General features: G+C 43.2%; 1 protein-coding gene across 1 annotated transcript in view; it reads left to right on the top strand.

The window, feature by feature from the left end:
- The window catches only part of LOC126203579 (glucose dehydrogenase [FAD, quinone]-like), a 234,152-nt gene that overhangs the window by 63,197 nt on the left and 157,626 nt on the right, over window positions 1–13,329 (top strand). The gene's annotated exons all lie outside the window — the stretch shown is intronic.

Here is a 13,329-nt window from a genome sequence, read left to right as displayed (position 1 = left end):
TGAAGTAAGTACCTAGACTCTAGGATGCTTTATCAAACGTATCTATTAGAGACATTTGAACCCTTCAAAAGCTGGCGGACCTTTGGTGACGTGATTGTGAAGTGGGAATGCGAACGAATAACCACGGCTGAATCATGACCACGCAGATCTAATGTACTGACAAATAGGATCCGTCGAGCATTTCCGAGGGCAGGGTATACATATGCGGTGTGAAGCGACTTGTAACACGAACGCATAATATGTTGTAAAAATTCAATAGCATAAGTTACGATGATGACAGCATAGCTGTGTCGAAACCGGTCACCCAATAAAACGCTTTTTTAGTAATCTTGGATTGTGAAATTTTCTTCAGCTACCATTTCGGAGGGTGATTGTAAAATATCACTTGAAATCAGTTTAAGTAATCACTCGTGAGCTCCAAGTTGCTACCAGCAGACGATGGTCGAGCTGCCCCTGTTCAGCCACACATTTCTTCAGTCAGTGCTAAGCGACGCTTGTAGTGGTGTGAAGACAGCCCCACTGGGCAATGGATGACTGTCACGCTGTACCCTACGACAATCCGGTGGAAGTGTTTGGATTTGGCGACTGCCTTGAGCGCATTACCTACTGTCGTGTGTAGTGCCAACAGTGAAGTACGGAGGAAGTGATGTTGTAGTACGGTTTTTCCTGGTTATGGTGTGGTACCCTTAGCCTGCTAAGAAAAAAAAGCTATATTGCGAGGGATAAGACCACAGGTGACAGCATTTTGTGTTGCGTACAGTTCGGAGACGATTAATGTATCAGCATGATAATGTGTCCAATCATAAAGCAGCACCTGGGAGACAGCGGTTTGTGGGCAAGACATTCGTGAAATGAACTGGCCAGCCCATATTCACGACCTGAACCCAATGGTACACCTTTAGCATGACTTCACTTCACAATCCAGCATACAATAATACTAAATCAAGGAGGCAAATTGGGAAGATCTGAGACGGATGTTTCAGTGTTCGGAAAGTCTATGCCTGCTTGGTGATGTAAATGTTAATGCGCAACAACCGATGGTCGCTACACGTAGAGCAATGGAGGCGTCGATACTTCTCAGGTGGGGTCCGTCAAGACAAGTACCTGGCACCTGGACCGAGGTGATGCAGTAATTCAGATGTGAAACAAGAAGCAACAGGAAGCTCCACCATAGCACCATGCAGATTTCCGACTGGATTCTTGACTTTCTTGGCGACAGAGCTCAACATGTCGCTCTTAACTGAACAAAAGCGACAGATGTAAAGGTAATTTCATTAGTACTCCAAGGAAGTGTGAAAGGGCCGTTACTGTTTACAAACTATACTGGGTGGTTATAATTAAACTTTCCGTATTTAACACGTTGTTGTTGTTGTTGTGGTCTTCAGTCCAGAGACTGGTTTGATGCAGCTCTCCATGCTACGCTATCCTGTGCAAGCTTCTTCATCTCCCAGTACCTACTGCAGTCTACATCCTTCTGAATCTGCTTAGTGTATTCATCTCTTGGTCTCCCTCTACGATTTTTACCTTCCGCGCTGCCCTCCAATACTACATTGGTGATCCCTTGGTGCCTCAGAATATCCCTGACCAACCGATACCTTCCTCTAGTCAACTTGTGCCACAAATTTCTCTTCTCCCCAATTCTATTCAATACCTCCTCATTAGTTATGTGATCTACCCATCTAATCTTCAGCATTCTTCTGTAGCACCACATATCGAAAGCTTCTATTCTCTTCTTGTCTAAACTATTTATGGTCCACGTTTCACTTCCATAAGAGGCTACACTCCATACAAATACTTTCAGAAACGACTTCCTGACACTTACATTTATACTCGATGTTAACAAATTTCTCTTCTTCAGAAACGCTTTCCTTGCCATTGCCAGTCTACATTTTATAACCTCTCTTCTTCGACCGTCGTCATTTGTTTTGCTCCCCAAATAAAAAAATTCATTGACTACTTTAAGCGTCTCATTTCCTAATGTTATTCCAGCAACATTACTCGATTTAATTCGACTACATTCCATTATCCTCGTTTTGCTTTTGTTGATGTTCATCCTATATCCTCCTTTCAAGACACTGTCCATTCGGTTCAGCTGCTCTTCCAGGTCCTTTGCTGTCTCTGACAGAATTACAATGTCGTCGGCGAACCTCAAAGTTTTTATTTCTTCTCCATGGATTTTAATTCCTACTCCGAATTTTTCCTTGCTTTCCTTTACAACTTGCTCAATATACAGATTGAATAACATCGGGGATAGGCTACAATCCCTGTCCCTTCCCAACCACTGCTTCCCTTTCATGCCCCTCGACTGTTATAGCTGCCACCTGGTTTCTGTACAAATTGTAAATAGCCTTTCGCTCCCTATATTTTACCCCTGCCACGTTCAAAATTTGAAAGAGAGTATTCCAGTCAACATTGTCAAAAGCTTTCTCTAAGTCTACAAATGCTAGAAACGTAGGTTTGCCTTTCCTTGGTCTATTTTCTAAGATAAGTCGTAGGGTCAGCATTGCCTCACGTGTTCCAACATTTCTACAGAATCCAAATTGATCTTCCCCTAGGTCGGCTTATACCAGTTTTTCTATTCGTCTTTAAAGACTTCGTGTGAATATTTTGCAGCCATGCCATGACTGATAGTTCGGTAATTTTCACATTTGTCAACACCTGCTTTCTTTGGGATTGGAATTATTATGTTCTTCTTGAAGTCTGAGGGTATGTCGCCTGTCTCATACAACTTGCTCATTTTTGAGATGTTTGTATTCTTTTTTTCCTGCTTCATTTACTGCATTTTTATATTTGCTCCTTTTATCAATTAAATTCAGTATCTCTTATGTTACCCAAGGATTTCTATTAGCCCTCGTCTTTTTACCTATTTGATCCTCCGCTACCTTGGTTCAAGGATCATAAAAGAAGGTTGTATACATGGAAGAAGCCTGGAGATACTGGAAGGTCTCAGGTAAATTATATTATCGTAATACAGAGATTAAGGAACCAGATTTTAAATTGTAGGACAATTCCAGAGGGAGATGTTGACTCTGACCACTATCTATTGGTTATGAACAGTAGATTAAAACTGAAGAAACTGCAAAAAGGTGGGAATTTCAGGAGATGGGACCTGGATAACTGAAAGAACCAGAGGTTGTAGAGAGCTTCAGGGAGAGCATTAGGGAACGATTCACAAGAATGGGGGAAAGAAGTACAGTAGAAGTACAGTAGATTTGAGAGATGAAATAGTGAAGGTAGCATTTAACACGTTGTAGCACGGGAACTAATTACCGTGCGAGTACGTAACTTGTTGGCATTAATGTCCAGAGTACGAGGTGCATGATTTCCATGCGTCGCGGCGCCACCGTCCAGTTCCAACTATGGCCACCAGGTGCCGTGATCAGTCATCGTGATTCACAGTCCCACACACCTGGCCAGTCGCAGTGCACTTGTTGACGTGTCAACGTGAGCTTGGACAGAAGGAGCAGGGCGTTATTAGTGAAGCTCTCTCATCAAAACAACAGCAATACTGCAACTGCACTTAGAGAATATCGCCGGATGAAAGGATTACGGAAGGGCTCTCTGTCTCCACCTGCTGTGCGGAGCATGATGAAGAAGTCTGAACCAACTGGAGAACTGGGCGTCGCTCCTGGAATAGGCCGACGACCGTTTGCACCACAGGCGGTTGATGAAACCGCTGCTCCTATGGCAGACAACGCTGCACGCAATACCTGATCGGCAGGCAGTGTGAGATCTGTGTCACGACAGTTGAATATCCCGTGGTCCACTGTACGGAAGGTGCTTCAAACCATTCTCAAATGGTACCTGTACAAGATCCATATCGTACAGTGGCTTGCAGCACAGCACGTACAACGAAGTCTTGACTTCGCTCTCCACTTTTTCCCAAGGATTGAAGTTGACGAGGGCTGGCGCTAGACCATGCTATGGACAGATGAAGCTCATTTTTCTCTGATGGGTGAGGTTAACACACTGAATTGCGGAGTGTGGGGATCTTCACCTCCGGCCACTGTGCGTGAAGTTCCTCTGTATGGTGAATGTCTCCGTATCACAGCTACGTTCGTCATTGGCCCAATCTTATTTAAACAGGTTGTCGCTCAAAGACCAAAGACGTGCAGTGTGACTCCCCAGCGCTATTACGATATGCTTCGACAGCATGTCATACCCGTCCTATGGAAGAGAGGCGCATTAAACTCAACAGTTTTCATGTGAGATGGGGCCCTACCGCATATCGCTCGTGAATTTCACCTGCCTCTCCGGGACTACATTTGGAAACAATCGAATTATCAGCCGATCTTTTCCAAATGCTTGGCCGGTTCGATCACCTGATCTCACTCCCTGTGATTTCTGGTTGTGGGGCTACCTGAAGGACAATGTTTGCCAGGGGAACATTTACATAAGTGCTGATGTGAAGTGCAGCATATGAAGAGAGATTGCGAACATACTTACGGACATGCTTCGCTCTGCTGTGCAGAATGCAATCCTGCGCTTTCAGACTCTTCTGGACTCTGATGGGCGCCATATTGAGCTCCTTTTGCATCAGTAATGGTACCGGTATGTAATGGTATGACGTATCGTAGCAGCACATTAAAAGTGTCTCACTTGAACTAATTCTGCATTACTTCTCTTCCCCGTGTCCTTGACATTAATGCTACCAAGTTTGGTACATGTACGGTAATTATTTTCGGTGTTATAATGTTTTAAATAGAGAACATTTAACTATAACCATCCGGTATATATGATATAGCAGAAAGTGTCGGATATTCTCTAACGCTGTTCCCAGATGGTGTGGTTGTCTATAACAAAGGAGTAATGCCAGAGGATAGTAACGATATGCAGAACGACCTCTAGAGAATTGATGAATGGTGCAGGGCCCGGCAGTTGTCCCTGTACGTAAATAAATGTAACATATTGCGCATACATATGGAAAAGCCGGCCGAAGTGGCCGTGCGGTTAAAGGCGCTGCAGTCTGGAACCGCAAGACCGCTACGGTCGCAGGTTCGAATCCTGCCTCGGGCATGGATATTTGTGATGTCCTTAGGTTAGTTAGGTTTAACTAGTTCTAAGTTCTCGGGGACTAATGACCTCAGCAGTTGAGTCCCATAGTGCTCAGAGCCATATGAAAAGAAATCCACTACTCTATAGCTACACTACTGATGACAAACCTTGAAAACAGTATCTGCCGCAATATATCTAGGAGTAACTGTCCAGAGCGACGTTAAGTGGAATGACCATATAAAACAAATAGTGAGAAAAGCAGATGGCAGACTCAGATTTACAGGAAGAATCTTAAGGAAATGTGACTCATCCACGAAGGGAGTCACTTATAAAGCGGTTGTTCGACCGATTCTTGAGTATTGTTCGTGTATGTGGGATCCCTACCAGATAGTACTGATAGAAGGGATACAGAAGACCCAACGAGGAGCCTCAGGTTTCGTCACGGGATCGCTTAGTCGGAACGAGAGAGCGTTACGGAGATGCTCACCGAACTCCATTGGCAGACGTTACAAGAGAGGCGTTATGGATCACGGAGAGATTTACTATTGAAAATTCGAGAGACCACTTGCCGGGAAGAGTCGGACAACGTAATACTTCCCCCCACGTCTCTATAATGACCACGAGGAGAAAATTCAAAAAATTGGAGCCAGTACAGAGGCTTACCGACAATCATTCCACCAACGCGCTATTCGCCAGTGGAAGAAGGTTGGAGGACTCAGTTAGTGGTAGAAAAAGTACCCTTCGCCACAAACCATTACGTGGCTTGCGAACTATGATATATCTACATCTACATCTATACTCCGCAAGCTACCTGACGGTGTGTGGCGGAGGGTACCTTGAGTACCTCTATCGGTTCTCCAGTCTCGTATTGTTCGCGGAAAGAAACACTGTCGGTATGCCTCTGTGTGGGCTCTCATCTCTCTGATTTTATCCTCATTTCTCTTCACGAGATATACGTAGGAGGGAGCAATATACTACTTCACTGCTCGTGAAGGTATGTTCTCGAAACTACTGAGCGTCTCTCCTGCAGAATTTTCCACTGTAGGTTGTCTATCAGCTCCGTAACGCTTTCGCGATTACTAAATGATCCTGTAACGAAGCGCGCTGCTCTCCGTTGGATCTTCTCTATCTCTTCTATCAACCCTATCTGGTACGGATCCCACACCGGTGAGCAGTATTCAAGCAGTGGCCGAACTAGTGTACCGTAACCTACTTCCTTCGTTTACGGACTGCATTTCCTTAGGATTCTTCCAATGAATCTCAGTCTGGCATTGCTTTACCGACGATCAACTTTATATGATCATTCCATTTTAAATCACTCCTAATGCCTACTCCCAGATAATTTATCTAATTAACTGCTTCCAGTTGCTGACCTGCTATATTGCAGCTGAATGATGAAGGATCTTTCTTTCTATGTATTCGGAGCACACTTGTCTACATTAAGATTCAATTGCCATTCCCTGCACCATGCGTCAATTCGTTGCAGATCCTCCTGCATTTCAGTACAATTTTCCATTGTTACAACCTTTCGATACACCACAGCATCATCCGCAAATAGCATCAGTGAGCTTCCGACGTTATCCATAAGGTCATTTACGTATATTGTAAATAGCAACAGTCCTACGGCACTCCCCGACGGCACACCTGAAATCACTCTTACTTCGAAAGACTTTACTCCATTGAGAATGACACGCTGCGTTCTGTTATCTAGGAACTCCTCAATCCAATCATACAATTGGTCTGATAGTCCATATGCCCCTACTTTGTTCATTAAACTACTGTGAGGAATTGTATCAAACGCCTTGCGTAAGTCAAGAAACACGGCATCTACCTGGGAACCCGTGTCTATGGCCCTCTGAGGCTCGTGGATGAGTAGCGCGAGCTGGGTTTCACACCGTCTTTTTCGAAACCCCTGCTGATTCCTACAGAGCAGATTTCTAGTCTCCAGAAAAGTCATTATAATCGAACATAATACGTGTTCTAAAATTCTACAACTGATCGACGTTAGAGATATAGGTCTATAGTTCTGCACATCTGTTCGACGTCCCTTCTTGAAAACGGGGATGACCTGGGCCCTTTTCCAATCCTTTGGAACGCTATGCTCTTCTAGAGACCTACGGTACACCGCTGCAAGAAGGGGGGCAAGTTCCTTCGCGTACTCTGTGTAAAATTGAACTGGTATTACATCAGGTCCAGCGGCCTTTCCTCTTTTGAGCGATTTTAATTGTTTTTCTATCCCTCTGTCACCTATTTCGATATCTACCATTTTGTCATCTGTGCGACAATCTTGAGAAGGAACTACAGTGCAGTCTTCCTCTGTGAAACAGCTTTGGAAAAAGACATTTAGTATTTCGGCCTTTTGTCTGTCATCCTCTGTTTCAGTACCATTTTGGTCACAGAGTATCTGGACATTTTACTTTGATCCGCCTACCGCTTTCACATAAAACCAAAATTTCTTAGGATTTTCTGCCAAGTCAGTACATAGAACTTTACTTTCGGATTCGTTGAACGCCTCTCGCATAGTCCTTCTCACGCTACATTTCGCTTGGTATAATTTCTGTTTGTCTGCGAGGCTTTGGCTTTATTATGTTTTCTGTGAAGTTCCCGTTGCTTCCGTAGCAGTTTTCTAACTTGGTTGTTGTACCACGGTGGCTCTTTTACATGTAGATGTAGATATAGATGTAGATGACCCAAGAAGAAAGAATTCGGAGGCTGGATAGATACAGATATGTTAAACAACGTTTTAGGCAAGAGTTGTGGAAAACGAAAATGGAACGATGGAAAAAATTCAAGGAGACTAAATTAGGAACGGATCCCTGGGGAATGCCATCCAAAATAGTCTAAGAGAAAATACGGTCAGTAGTAGTCTGCTCCACACTCAAAAGAAATGATGGGACGGTAACAGTGGGGAAGAGTCAGCTGCCCTGCTAATGGAAGCACTACTTCCTGTTGATGGGGAAGAAGGCGAGACAGAACATCACCGTAGGCTATGGAAAATGTTATGGGAAGGCTATGGAAACAATAAAGTTTTGTACCCCTTCGCACAAGAAGAAATTAGGCAAATAATTTCAAGACCGAAAAAGAAAAAAATCTACTTGACTCGATGGGATCACTGCCGAAGTAAAACAAGCCTTACGTGATGAATTAGATATTTACTTGGGTGAACTGTACAACGAGTGTCTCTTGCATCGTGGAAGAATGCTTAGGTGGTGAGTATTAGTGAACGGCAAGACAAGGATCCAATGTTACTTCAATCCTACAGACAAATTCGTCTTCTGAACATTCCCAGCGAGATATCTGAAACGTTATTGTGCAATAGATTATAAGATAATAGACTGCTACACCAGTACTTATTTCGAAGAGGCAACTCAACTGAAGACACAATAAATAAGGCGATATCGCTAGCGACAGACATTCATTCTATGTACGCTCTAGCGATCCTTGCAGAGAGCGTGTTGTTATTATCTTCGTTATTTCCTGTTCTGGGCATAATAAAGATGCATGTCTCAGGTGGATACAGTCCTTCAGTCAGTTTTACAGCGCCTCTGGACACTATAACTCTCTAAGGTGACCAAAGCATGTCACCCAGATTATCGAAATCGTCAGTTACATCAAATGATGCTTTCGATCATCTGGGCGTCTCGCTTTGCTCAGCTTAGAGAGTTATAGTGTCCAGAGGCGCTGTAAAACTGACTGAAGGACTGTTTCCATCTGAGACATGCATCTTTATTATCCTCAGAAAAGGAAATAACGAAGATAAAAACAATACGCTCTCCGCAAGGATCAGTGTATGGTCCAGAGTTTTGGGATGCAGTGTTGGAGCCCATGCTACATAAGTTAAATGACAGCGATAACGTAAGCGTACTGGTAGCATTTGCAGATGGCGTGCTCTTTTCTCTGAGCCGTGACTCCAGAAGAACTATAATGCAGTACTCCCTGGACTTGAAGGATGGTCTGAAGTACTGAATTGTCAGTATGCGAGCTAACATCCCCAAAGATATTCGGGCTCACATGCGGTTCCTCTTCGTCGAAATGTCTTGGCTCTAGGGGTTGAACAGCACGTGTCGCATTCACGCCCTAAACTAGACACTTGTGAGCCTTTGGTTAGATTGTCTGGCTGATGGCAAGTGTGCGAAATACAAAGTTAACATATCATATAATAACAGTGATAATAATATCGGAAAATAAATTAACGACCCATAAATGATGTAGGCTACACAGTTGCGATTTGGTTAGAATAATGTTTATTCAGAAAGCAAACTAATAGCGAAAGTGGTCGTATTTAGAGCTACTGTTAAACTCGAGCGCATATCCATTTGACACAGCTCGATCATTCACAATCTCATCGCGAAATACCTCGTTAACTACGCGAAATGTTACAGTTCACACCAGGCGCGCGGCTGCTCACCGCTCAGAGACTAAGTCCTGCGATACCACACAACGCGAAATTTTCTAAGTCGTTTCACTTCCTACCTAAAGACCGACTGTCCGCTTTCGCGTCTCAATCCGAACAGTACCGCTTGGTGTCTCCAGCCGAACTGTCCGCTTTCGCCTCTGCGCCAGCACTGTCCCTCTGCCCGTCTCCGGCCGCTTTTCCCGCGCGCCGAACACACTCGATCATCTGGCTAGGGCAGTTCCCTTTCCTGAAACCGTCCATCTAATTGGCTACAACTTATTCTACATTACTTTACATTTTAACATATTTCAATAATCGAAGCTTGACCACTTTCACGTTCTAAATAAAGTAACAATAATATCCGTTACATAATAAACGTTAAATTCTTTTCCATAAAACTAATACAATTCCCTTCTTGGCTTTGAATGTAAAGGCCAGTTGCCTTGCACCAATGTGCTTTCTGATAAATAAATAATGAACAAAAGTAACTGTTATGCACAAAACTTTACAACAAATATTCTATTACCTAATGATTCAATAAGGCGTCATGCTGTCATCGTTCAATGTGTTTCGTGTGGAAGAAATGATGATCTGGTGCTTAACTGTAAATTGAAATTTACTATATATTTAAACAAATAAAATTACAGAGTTCATATTTACAAAGTTTGTCATTTTAATGATGCACTTCTATATGAAATCTCGATCGTTAAGATCGACCAAAGCGTTCACATTTTAGTATTCAGGTCTTTGTTACAAAACTTGTGAATTTCAGTTTAGCAGTAAATCCTAAACTATTATAGATATGATCAATATTCAAGTTTTACTGGGATCACCATGAAAATTTATGGAGGATGGCTGATTAAAATTACTGAGGCTTGATTCCCTGCACTACTAAACAATTAAATAGTTTTCGTAAACGTTTCCCTTCATAGCCGATCTTAGGTCCGCTATATTTAACACCCCTACGTCTCCTTGGCCACAAAAGGCTTCTACTCGGTTTCCCTATGACGTAGGTTCTCGTCTGTCTCACTCGCACACTACAGCGCTTAGGCCTCAATAGACAAGAGCGGCCTGTGAGTTTCCCCATCTCGTGATGAATCTGCGCCCTTTGTGGCGACAGGGTTCGTTTCACAATTCCCGTAGGCTGAGTCTTTCGGCCATATATTTGAGAGAGAAAGGCTCGTTAACTCACAACTAGCACCTCAAAAAAATCACAAACCTCCCGCTGAAAGGGAACCTAGCGAGAAATCCTAAGATAAAATGATACACTGTAACGATTAGAAGAAGCGCGTTACCGACGTATCTAGGGGTATTCCTGGACAACGGTGTAATTTTACACATCATACAGAGGAGGCAAAAAGAAAAGGTGCAAACGTGATGAACAATATTACAACCATCTGTATCACACAAAGGGCATGTAGAGAAATTGCGTGTTTACGAATATCGTCTCAGTTATGCGATTGGTTTCGTGATTTCCTGTCAGAGAGGTCACAGTTCATAGTAATTGACGGAAAGTCATCGAGTATAACACAAGTGATTTCTGACGTTCCCCAAGGTAGTGTTATAGTCCCCAAGGTAGCGTTATAGGCCCTCTGCTGTTCCTTATCTATGTAAACGATTTAGGAGACAATCTGAGCAGCTGTCTCAGGTTGTTTGCAGATGATGCTGTCGTTTATCGTCTAGTAAAGTCATCAGAAGACCAAAATAAATTGCAAAACGACTTAGAAAACATATTTGTATGGTTCGATTATTGGTAATTGACCCTAAATAATGAAAAGTGTGAGGTTTTCCACACATGAGTGCTAAAAGGAATCCGATAAACTTCGGTTACATAATGAATCTACATCTACATCTACATCTATACTCCGCGAGCCACCTTACGGTGTGTGGCGGAGGGTACTTATTGTACCACTATCTGATCCCCCCTTCCCTGTTCCATTCACGAATTGTGCGTGGGAAGAACGACTGCTTGTAAGTCTCCGTATTTGCTCTAATTTCTCGGATCTTTTCGTTGTGATCATTACGCGAGATATATGTGGGCGGTAGTAATATGTTGCCCATCTCTTCCCGGAATGTGCTCTCTCGTAATTTCGATAATAAACCTCTCCGTATTGCGTAACGCCTTTCTTGAAGTGTCCGCCACTGGAGCTTGTTCAGCATCTCCGTAACGCTCTCGCGCTGACTAAATGTCCCCATGACGAATCGCGCTGCTTTTCGCTGGATCATGTCTATCTCTTCTATTAATCCAACCTGGTAAGGGTCCCATACTGATGAGCAATACTCAAGAATCGGACGAACAAGCGTTTTGTAAGCTACTTCTTTCGTCGATGAGTCACATTTTCTTAGAATTCTTCCTATGAATCTCAACCTGGCGCCTGCTTTTCCCACTATTTGTTTTATGTGATCATTCCACTTCAGATCGCTCCGGATAGTAACTCCTAAGTATTTTACGGTCGTTACCGCTTCCAATGATTTACCACCTATGGCATAATCGTACAGGAATGGATTTCTGCCCCTATGTATGCGCATTATATTACATTTATCTACGTTTAGGGAAAGCTGCCAGCTGTCGCACCATTCATTAATCCTCTGCAGGTCTTCCTGGAGTACGTACGAGTCTTCTGATGTTGCTACTTTCTTGTAGACAACCGTGTCATCTGCAAATAGCCTCACGGAGCTACCGATGTTGTCAACTAAGTCATTTATGTATATTGTAAACAATAAAGGTCCTATCACGCTTCCTTGCGGTACTCCCGAAATTACCTCTACATCTGCAGATTTTGAACCGTTAAGAATGACATGTTGTGTTCTTTCTTCTAGGAAATCCTGAATCCAATCACAAACCTGGTCCGATATTCCGTAAGCACGTATTTTTTTCACTAAACGTAAGTGCGGAACCGTATCAAATGCCTTCCTGAAGTCCAGGAATACGGCATCAATCTGCTCGCCAGTGTCTACGGCACTGTGAATTTCTTGGGCAAATAGGGCGAGCTGGGTTTCACATGAATCAGCCCAATCCAAAGGCCGTAAGTTCAACTAAATACCTAGGAATAACAATTACGAACAGCTTAAATTGGAAAGAGCACAAACAAAATATTGTGGGGAAGGCAAACCAAAGACTGCGTTTTACTGGCAGACCACTTAGAAAACCTAACAGATCTACTAAAGAGACTGCGTGCACTACAATTGTCCGTGCCGTTTTGGAGTACTGCTGCGCGGTGTGGGATCCTTAGCAGATAAGGTTAACGAAATACACCGAGAAATTTCATAAAGAGCAGCACGTTTTGTATTATCGAGAAATAGGGGAGAGAGCCTCACCGACGTGACACAGGATTTGGGGTGGACATAATTAAAACAAAGGCGTTTTTCGTTGCCGAGGAATCTTCTCACGAAATTTCGATCACAAAATTTCTCCTCCATACGAAAATACTTTGTTGACGCCTACCTACGTAGGGAGAAACCATCATCATAATAAAATAAGAGAAATAAGAGCTAGCACGAAAGATATACATGTTCATTTTTTGCGCGCGCTTTTCGAGATTCGAATAATAGAGAATTATTGTGAAGGTGGTTCGATGAACCCTCTACCAGGCACTTAAGTGTGATTTGCAGATGTTGATGTAGACTTACACGTAGTTGTAGATCGCCAATAGGGAATTCCGACTTCCTTTGAAAACGGTCAGAGCAATCCACCAAGCTATTTTAGCAATCAGTCATAGGATGTGGTGCGAGCGGTTGTGCTCATAGACCATAGCTTGAGATGCCAGTTTCATTAGTCACGATGAACGAGAACTGCTACTAAGATAAACGGGCGCCTACTGTACCATCCTGAATGATGTATTGATACTATTTCTAGGAATATGGCCACCGAACTTGGAAGTCAGGAAAACAGTTGCCCTACATTGGTTAAAGAAAGGCGTTAAATCAGCATATGAACG

This window comes from Schistocerca nitens, chromosome 9 (genome assembly GCF_023898315.1).
Source record: "Schistocerca nitens isolate TAMUIC-IGC-003100 chromosome 9, iqSchNite1.1, whole genome shotgun sequence".
Lineage (NCBI taxonomy): Eukaryota > Metazoa > Arthropoda > Insecta > Orthoptera > Acrididae > Schistocerca > Schistocerca nitens.
The sequence above is the reverse complement of the archived record's forward strand: the minus strand, read 5'-3'. Positions and strand labels throughout refer to the sequence as shown.